The sequence below is a fragment of the Cololabis saira genome, chromosome 15 (genome assembly GCF_033807715.1).
Source record: "Cololabis saira isolate AMF1-May2022 chromosome 15, fColSai1.1, whole genome shotgun sequence".
In the NCBI taxonomy this organism is placed as follows: Eukaryota; Metazoa; Chordata; class Actinopteri; order Beloniformes; family Belonidae; genus Cololabis; species Cololabis saira.
The window spans coordinates 40,109,830-40,120,404 of record NC_084601.1 but is presented as its reverse complement, the minus strand read 5'-3'; positions in this window follow the sequence as shown (position 1 = coordinate 40,120,404).

Here is a 10,575-nt window from a genome sequence, read left to right as displayed (position 1 = left end):
GTGCAAGTAAATACATTTAAATGCGGTAATTTATGTGTCCACTAGAGGGAAAATAAGTAATTTTCAGGCAGTAATGTATCGGTCCACTACAGGGCAAATAAGTAATTTGAATGCAGCAATGAATATGTCCACTAGAGGGCAAATAAGTAATTTTAATGCAGTAATTTATATGTACACTAGAGGGCAAATACATAATTTTAATGCAGTAATTAATATGTCCACTAGAGGGCAAATAAGTCATTTTAATGCAGTAACTTATATGTCCACTAAAGGGCAAATAAATGCATTTAAATGCGGTAATTTATGTGTCCACTAGAGGGCAAACTAGTCATTTTAATGCAGTAACTTATACGTCCTCTAGAGGGCAAATAAATGCATTTAAATACAATAATTTATATGTCCACTAGAGGGCAAATAAGTAATTTTAAGGCAGTAATTAATATGTCTACGCGCCATTCAGGAAGCCAATCAGCACAGTGCCTCATTATCATAGCCCCGCCCACTCAGAATCCTGCATAGATAATGAGGTTAGAGAATGGGAAGATAAAGACATTCCTCAGAGGCTGAATTTCTAATTTATTTAGCAAAAACAAGCAAAAGCTTGTTTTTAAGACATTCAAGGCCTGTTTAAAATAGTTATTAGATGCCATAATAGGTCCTCTTTAAGTTTTTAATAATCTACATTTTTCTGTTATAAGTAAGTTAAATTCATCATTAATCTTCTTAAACATAGACAGTTCCTTTTCCTCTACTAGAACCTACAACAGTGGTTTCCCATCAGCTGTACAGACTACGGTTCTCTAAACGTATTCTTGTCCAGGGATCTTCCAGGTCTCAACTCCTCGTTGCAGGGACAGGTCAGGGGTTCTTGACCCCTCGTTACAATACAGTCCAAGTCCAGCACCCGATCTCCATGATCCCCGCAGGACCAGGACAACTGCTGCCTCCCTGCAACAGCACATGGTGAGTCTGGTGAACGCAGACACTCTTCAACAATTTCAGTCAGCATCTCCTCTCCCCCACCCTGGACCTGGAAGACCCTGCTGATTACAGACACATATCCAACCTAGAATGGCCTTGAAGACTAACCTCTTCAAGAAAGACTTTTAAAGAACTGCTGCATGTTTCATTTTTATGTTTTATTTGTATATTTGTGGAAATATCTGTATTTCTTATATGCATGTGTTGAATGAGGAGACTTTTCTTTCAGGCTACAACTGAATTTATTGGAGGTTGAACTGCAAATGATTACAAATAAAAGCCAAACATTGCAAAAGTCACAAAAATATAAACTTTATCAAACTTTTTTCCAGTCAAACGTTTGCAGGTACCCTCCCACTGCTCACAGAAGGTGATGCATGAAACAGTTTAGAGGTAGTTGTGGTTTTTATGCTGTTACTTCCTGAGGGTTTCTATTGAAAGTGAACTAAACAACAAAGAAACAAAGTGTAGTCAGGTCAGTTACAACTTGCCTTTCAAGATGTCAACAAAAATTCAAACTGCACCAGATTTGAGAGTAAAATTTAACAAAGGGGTTTATAAATATGGAAGAGACCAAGATCAATGTGAAATAGAGACGTTGGACGATGGAAACCAACATTCTGATCTGGACTTACAACAAACTGGTAAGCAGCAACTCATGAACTTGTCTCAGTAACACTGGATGCTAAAAGGTAGTTTCTGGTGATTTGGTTTAAAACATAAAACATTATCAGTCATTACCAGTAACAGATGACATTATCATCCATTTCAGTTTCTGTAACTACAACGTGAACACGATTATTTAAAGACTTATTTAAAAAAGTTTGTATTACTTTCAATTGTGAATTTTCAGATGTTCTACATTAGTTTTTAACAAGACAAAGCTTCACAAGAGCTTATTGGTGGATTCTCTGTTTTTGGCTTTTGTAGAAAAAAACAACCAGAAGAACCTCCGAGCTGTGAAAAGAAACAGTTTCAGAGTTTTCAAAGTGTTTCTGGGAGTGTTTTATCTTCTGGTTCTGGTTGGATTCATCATACACTGTGAGTATTTGTATCTTAATATGTCTGATTTGTTTTATGCCACATTAGATGCACTTAAAGTGAAATAATGTAATGCTTTTGTTTCCCATGGACCCTTTAGGGATGAGATTAAAAAGAAAATAGAGAAATACAAGTAGCACTTGCCAGGCCATTGGGAGACACTCAAACCATCAGGTGGAAGAAACTGGAGCAAAAGTCTTAAAAGGAGAGATCAGTGGTGTCTGTTCTCTATTAATGATGGAAACAAGTGACTGAGGTGTACCGAGGTGGTTCATAGATCATCATGTAGGAGCTAAACATTGAACCACATTGATCATCTTTTTTTTCATGCTGGTATTTTGAGCTCGTAAAAACGTGAGTGTTGTGCACGGTGGTTTTAGTCGTGGTTGTCGTCCTGTTCATCCTGCTCATATATGCTGCACCTCAAAAACTACATGATGCATTTTGGTCACAAAGTAGAGAAGCTGTTTATGTCTGAAGTGCTGATGACGTACTTTCATAAAACATTGCTGAGTTTTACCTAAAACCAAACAGAGAAGGTTGTTTGACAGTAATCCAACCCAAGAACTACTGGGGTTTTTCTACTTACAACACGTGGGACAGTTCTGTGGACAAAGGCTTTAAGAGTTACATGTTAGGGTCAGAGACCATTGTTTTCATTGCAGTACATGTTATCTGTCATTAGTCTTGGACCATTTGTAAGTATTGTTCCTGAACAGTAAAACAACAACAAACATCTGCAGAACAAGAACCAGTAGATTCTTATGAGCTGGATGAATTGTTTCTAAGTAGAGTCGTTGTACCGCTCTGAGACGGATCAGATGTCAACCATGTATTCTTGTTCAAACAGATCCCTCCTCACTTATGGGATTTTGCTGGCATGCTCTGTTTTTCTCTTTGATGTTGGAGGTTTTTTATGAAATGTTAACATGTTAGTTTAATTTGAAAGAATATTTGATTACTTTCACTAAATGTCATCTAGCTGCTGAAAGTTTTGATACAACTATTACTACTCCTGCTGGCTTTAATCCAACATGAGGGTAAACCCACACATTTGATTTGGGCTGAGCCTGACTGGACCACGTGGGTAAAGACCTGGCAACCAGGGGTCCGTTTCACAAAGCAGGTTTAGTGAAAACTCTGAGTCTGTTAACCCTGAAATGAGGGAAACTCTGAGTTTTCGGTTTCACAAAGGGAGGTAACTCAAACCAGAGAAAGAGAGGTAACTCTAGCCCATTTCACAAAGAGAGGTAACTTAAGCTCTCGGTCAGTTACCGTAGTAACAGACGCTCTGAACCTAACCTGGTCCGGGTTTATATCGTGAAACCTGGAGTTTCTCTGTGTCTCCGCCTCTTTCAGAGCCGCACGCACATTTGATTTCCTCATTCATTCAGTCAGCAGGCGAGTTTTGGCGAAGTTCTGCCGTCTGTCATTAAAAACAGAGTCAGAATATATATAATATATATATATATATACATGGCATGTCCTTTTGATGAAGACACAATTGATGAAGGTGCAGAATTAATGCGCAGAGAATTAATTAGGCTATTCGTCGGGAGATGGTTATCAGACCGCGTAATACATGTACATTACAGTACATAGTCTCATTACAGGCAAAGCAATATATGTTAATCCTTTATTAGGGCCCGAGCACCTTCAGTGCTAAGGCCCTATTGTATCTGTAGGAATTTTTAGGGCCCGAGCACCTTCAGTGCGAAGGCCCTATTGTATCTGTAGGAATTCTTCGCGTTATTATTTTTCTGACGAAAGGACGGCCTTTTTGCCCCCCTAAACGTGCCCAAAAAGTCACCAAATTTTGCATGCAAGTCAGGCCTGGCGAAAAATTTGATATTTAATGGTTTGCATTAATGGGCGTGGCAAAATGGCTCAACAGCGCCCCCTTGAAAACTTTGTGCCTCAAGCCCCACAATACGGTTTGACGTACATGCACGAAAATCGGTACACACCTGTATCATGGGACAACTTAAAGAAAAGTCTCTTGGGGTCATGCCCGAAACCGAACAGGATGTTGGACATTTTGAATTTGCCGTGTCATTTTGGCGAAATGTATGCCATTCCTTCGGCAGTTAATACGGCCCGAACCGTAACGTGCACCCAGGTGTGTTATACATCAAAATGTGCGTCTCCATCCTGCGACAACACGCATTACTTTTCTCTTTCAAAAGCGTTACCGTGGCGACACTAGACGCCAAAAAGCCAGCCCACCCTTCATCTGATTGGTTCCAACAGAAAAAACTTTGCGCCTCAAGCCCCATAATACGGTTTGACGTACATGAACGAAAATCGGTACACATCTTTATCATGTCGCTACTTAAAGAAAAGTCTCTTGGCGCCATGGCCGAAACCGAACAGGAAGTCGGCCATTTTGAACATTCTTAATTAATCACGTAATTTTGGAGCAATATATGCCATTCCTTCGAGAATTAATACGGCCCGAACCGTATCGTGAACCCAGATGTGTTATACATCAAAATGTGCGTCTCCATCCTGCGACTACGCGCATTACTTTTCTCTTTCAAAAATGTTACCCTGGCGACGCTAGACGCCAAAAAGCGCGGCACCCTTTATCTGATTGGTCCATATTTGATAGTTCCCCAAAAGGCACCAAATTTGGCATGCAAGCCAGGCCTCGCGATAAATTTGATATTTCATGGTTTACATTAATGGGCGTGGCAAAATGGCTCAACAGCGCCCCCCGGAAAACTTTGTGCCTCAAGCCCCACAATACGGTTTGACGTACATGCACGAAAATCGGTACACACCTGTATCATGGGACAACTTATAGAAAAGTCTCTTGGCGCCATGGCCGAAACCGAACAGGAAGTCGGCCATTTTGAATTAATTGTGTAAATTTGGCGAAATTTATGCCATTTCTTCGGCAGTTAATTCAGCCCGAACCGTAACGTGCCCCCAGATGTGTTATACATCAAAATGTGCGTCTCCATCCTGCGACTACGCGCATTACTTTTCTCTTTCAAAAGTGTTACCGTGGCGACGCTAGACGCCAAAAGGCGCGCCCCCCCTTCATCTGATTGGTCCATATTTGATAGTCACCAAATTTTGCATGCAAGCCAGACTTGGCGATACATTTGATATTTCATGGTTTGCATTAATGGGCGTGGCCTAACGGCTCAACAGCGCCCCCTAGAATACTTTTCTCTGCCATAACTTTTGAATGGTTTGACATAAAGAGTCGTGGGTGGTGTCATGGGACTCGGTATAGAGTCCTTGATCATAATTGGTGAAAATTAGCCCTGCCCCTTCTTCTGATTGGTTGTCCCTATTTCCTGCTATAACATTTGAATGTTTTGACATAGAGAGTCGTGGGTGGTGTCATGGGACTCTGTAATGAGACCTTGACCTTCATTGGCCTGAACTAGCCCCGCCCCTTCTTCTGATTGGTTGTCCCTTTTTTCTGCTATAACTTTTGAATGGTTTGACATAGGAAGTCGTGGGTGGTATCGTTTCTGATACGCTTATGGGGGGCGGTGGCCGTGAGTGCGAGGGCCCGTTCATCGCTGCTTGCAGCTTTAATTTGTTATAATTTTGATGATTGAATTGTTTAATGATTTCATAATATATTCTTTTTTTAGATGTTTTATTTGGGGTTTTCATAAACTGTGAGCCTTAGGCTAATCATGAAAATTATGAAAAATAAAGGCTTGAAATATCTCACTTTGCATGTAGTGGGAAATAATATTTGTTTCACCTTAAGTTGAATTTACTACGAATGAAGTTTTGCAATATATTCAAATTTTCCGACCTCCACCTGTATATTATTACATGAATAAATAAGAGCATAATACAGGGGTCTCCAACTCCGGTCCTGGATCCACCTATCCAGCATGTTTTAGGTGTCTCCCTGCATGAACACACCTGATTCTAATCAATGCTCGTCATTAACTTGTCATCAATGTCCGGACAGTTCTGTTGTGGACACAGCTCCTTGTATCATGGTGTGCTGAAGCAGGGAAAGATGTAAAACATGCTGGATAGGTGCTCTCCAGGACCAGGGTTGGAGACCCCTGGCATAATATGTGTCTGTATTGGTTCAATACGGAACGCAACTTTTAATTCCCAATTACGGAACAGTTCCGTATTTCAAGGGAGGGGTGGCAAGCCTACATAAACCTGTCCAAGCCATCAAGGAGTTCCACAGGATTGCAGGTGAATGATGTAGAGATCTGTTAAATTAATTTTATATTATATTCTGTGCTGCGGTGTTACTCTTTTTTCGAAAAACATGTTCAAATTCGCCGTATGCGCGCATTAAAATCTCTAATTCCATTCGGGTGAAAAAGGACACGGCGTGAAGTATGTGGATCTTCAGATGCAAACTAATGTTTCCTCAAAGGGATTTTGTAAATTGAAATGTTAAATAAAGTTTAAAATAAAAAAAGAAAAAGTATGTCGCTCTTTTGTTGTCGCCGGTTGCCATGGTGAATCCTTGTATCAGCGCTCTACTGATGATGGCTTTTTATTTCCCTCACGCACGAGCTTAACTCCAGGTGAAACTACTTAGAGTTGAGTAAATTACCTCAAATCCGCTGTTCTGGAACCGAAAACTCAGAGTTTCCGATCTCAGAGTAGATCAACTAAGAGTTCAGGATTAGACTCAGAGTTTGTTGAACCTGCTTTGTGAAACGGACCCCTGGTGCTCACTATGTCTATGAGATGATTTTTAGAACCCAAGTGCAGAACAACAACGACAGGTTAACAGGAGAAGTCTGACTGAATTATCCCCAGGAAGGATTTCCAGCTGGAAGTACCCAACCATCCTATGAAGACTTGAAGAACCAGCAGAAAAGAACACTGACTGGCAGGCTAGTGAGTGCCCTTGAACAGGCAAAACTATTCCTTTAGGTGTTCGATGATGGTGACAACACCAGGGAGGGACAAGCTGGAATCGTGATAGAGACCGAAGCAGAACCTGGCAGACCATCAGTGGGGCAAACAAGGTCCAGAGGTTCAAGGCCGAAGGATTGTGGTGGAAGGGCAGAAGGTTGATCAGCCGGTCAAACTACATCTAGAGAGAGAAGATGAAATACTTTTTGTAGGCGGACAGAAGGTCGGAGCAAAGACAAGAACACATGATCAAGGGCGATCCGTAATCCAAACCAAGTCATCGAACTGCAAATGAGTGCTGGAAAGTAGTGCATGCTGCAAAGACAAGCTGACCACATGAGACCTCAGTGCAGCTTAAATGCTTGCATGACATGAAGGTGGTGGTGTGACACGGGGGAGAGTGAACTCACTCACCACAACAAATAGAGTGTGACACACTATCTAAAACGCCCTTCCTGTCTGGTTCCAAGCAGCAGCCACAGTACCGCTTGCTGGGGGACGAACATCGAGCTGTTGATCTTCAAATAACCATCAGAGTCAGAAAAACCACGATAAACTGATCCGTCCTCTAGAACCAGTTTGCCTTGAGAGACAGATCAAGTGGAAATTCCCCCAGACAACGAAGCATCGTGTAAACCTCTTCATCACAATTAAACTTCTGCAGACACTAAAAGGATATGAACATGAATTAAAGCTGCAAGCAGCGATGAACGGGCCCTCGCACTCATTGCCACCGCCCCCATAAGCAAACCAGACATGACACCACCCACTACTTCCTATGTCAAACCATTCAAAAGTTTTAAAGGAGCTTGAGGCCGGATTATGGCAGGATTTATGAAAAAAATTTGTATACATTTTAAGTTTTCTAGTAATAATGTCAGATGAAGCGTTCCAAACCCAAAAGAATGTTCCCTCTAGCGTATCTCTCCGTTGCCTTGAACAGGCTGTGTGCTGCAAAATGTGCTGCAATTCGGTCCCGAATTTCCCGCGCTGTCCTGCGGATGTGACGTCACATGACGCTGCATGCACGTTCTCCCCGTTCTCCTGTGCCGGCTTCGCTGTTGGCTGCAGTACCCCCGACGGCCGTCGTGGTGAAGGGTGGCGCTAGAGAGTCTCATTTCTTAAAAGGAGCCTCAAGCTCCTTTAACAGAAAATAGGAACTATGAAATATCGACCAATCAGAATAAGGGGCGGGGCTAATTAGCACCAATGAAGGTCAAGGACTAAAAACCAAGTCTGATGACACCACCCACATGTCTTTATCACAACCCGTTCAAAGGTTATGACAGAGAAAAGTTTTCTAGGGGGCGCTGTTGAGCCATTAGGCCACGCCCATTAATGCAAACCATGAAATATCACATTTTTCACCAGGCCTGGCTTGGTGAAAAGTTTGGTGACTTTTGGGGCACGTTTAGGGGGAAAAAAGACCATCATTTCGTCAAAAGAAAAATAAGAAGAAGAAGAATTCCTACAGATACAATAGGGCCTTCATACTGTAAGTGCTCGGACCCTAATTAGAAGGTAACATCTGAGGAGATGTTTGACTTTCATATATACAACACACACCATTACATCCCAGTGATGAAAATAATCACTTATAAAATTTCCGTTCCTAATAATTTCCTCAGCATGTCAGGTTTACTGACATTACGCTGCACTGCTTGTTGATTAAAAACATATAACTACAGTTTTTAACAGTAGATCATTATCCAATAACAACCTTAAAGTAAATGATTTCTGTTGATTTAAAGCAAAGTGATTGTGTGTTACAGCTCTTTTAGTCACCTTGGAAGTCAACCAGCTGAAGACCAAACTCAATGGTAAGAAAACTTTTAAAATGAGCAACAAACTCAAGCTACACAATAACCACCTAAAATGTTTTCAACTTTCATTAATTTTTTAAACAAAGTGTCATGGCATGGTAATTATGAGCAGTTTCTCCAGCAGATGAGACACACAGCAGAAAAAAGAGTCAGAAAACGGACTGAATGATACATTTAAATGTGATATTTGTGTATCCCACACGATGAAAACACTTGAGAAATATAGACAATGTAAATCAGAGGATGATGTAAAAAAAAGATCTGAACGTGAGTGGTAGTAAGCAGAGCCGGCCCAAGGCATAAGTGAAATAAGCGGCTGCTTAGAGCCCCGTGACCACTAGGGGGCCCCCAAGAGTTAAAAAAATAAATAAATATTTTTTTATGTGTGAGTGATGATTCATACATTATCAAAGGTATGTTATTGTACGAAAACACAATAATTAATATTACATAAACAATATTATTTTAACAGACTAGAGTAGACTTCAAATTGTTGTTGCACATTTCTGTTGCAGTTTATTTAAAACCAAAAATAAAGTAGATAACGTTTACAGTAAATGGTTTATTAATGATCTATGTGATTATTTCGTTTCTTTTAGTAGGCCTACACTGTAGATGACACTCAGTATCAACTTAGTACTATATCACCTTAAATATTGAATCAATCCCAGGCTGCTCTTGTAGCTGAATTTGCTCCATTTCAGATAAAAACCATAGATGGTAAAAACCTGCCAGACTGACAATAGGATGATGGAAACAACTCTGCTGCAACTGTGCAGCTCTCTGACCTTTGACCTGTTGCTTCTCTGAGTGGCCAGTAGGGGCAGCTGCTGACTGATCAATATTAATTGAAAGATTTTTCTGCAAGTTTGTTAATCTGTTGTAGCTTCCATGATGTTAATCACTGTGGATTACAATCTAACTACAACAAAAAGTTCTTACCACTAGTTTACAAGTGTATTTGTAATGACAGGGAAGAACATGAAATAAGTTTATAGTGTTTGAGTGTTTGAATGATCAATAATCAGTATTATTGGCAGTAATAGAGGGCCCCAAAATCACATTTAGATTAGGGCCCCATGGAGGCTTGGACCGGCCCTTATGTGTGCGCGGTCACACCAGCCCCCCAGTCTCGCACTCAGCAGGCACGCCGATTTTTCCCAGTGTCCAGCCGCGGTACTGCAACAAAAAATGCCATGGGGCCCAGAAAGCTTTTTTCCCATAGACCGCAATAGTAAAAGAGAAGCCTCTAAAACTGTTCACAGGAACCTCCAGCTGTAATCACCGGCAATTACTAATCTTTGTATTCTATATTTTTAAGTCATGGACTTTATATCCGTCAAAAATGTTTTATAACGGCCAGAAAAGTCAAAGAAAAGTCTCTTTCTGGGCGTGACGTCACAGCTGACGTCACAGCCGTGTCCGTGCATTCCACAGATGTTTATATTAATATATATTATATAATTATATTATATTAATACATTAATAATATATGTAATACTATACATGTAATAATATACATTAATTAATATATTATATTAATACATATTATATTAATACTCGCGTCATTGCCCCGGGGTATGATGGGAGGCCCCAGAGCATCATGGGAGGTGACTCAACTGCGCATGCTCTATGGGCCAGTGTACGTGGAAGTAAACCCGGAAGTCAGACATTTTTTCGGCGTATGCGCTGGCTGAGCAGAATGCATTGAAATGAATGGGCGGCCATTTTTGACGTCCCATCCAGGTCTCTAATACATCCATGGGTCACACGCACATGTAGGCGAGCACATGTCCAGGAGGCTGAAACTGAGTGTATTCAGTTACAACGCTGCCATCTAGCGGTCAATATAAGCAACAACATG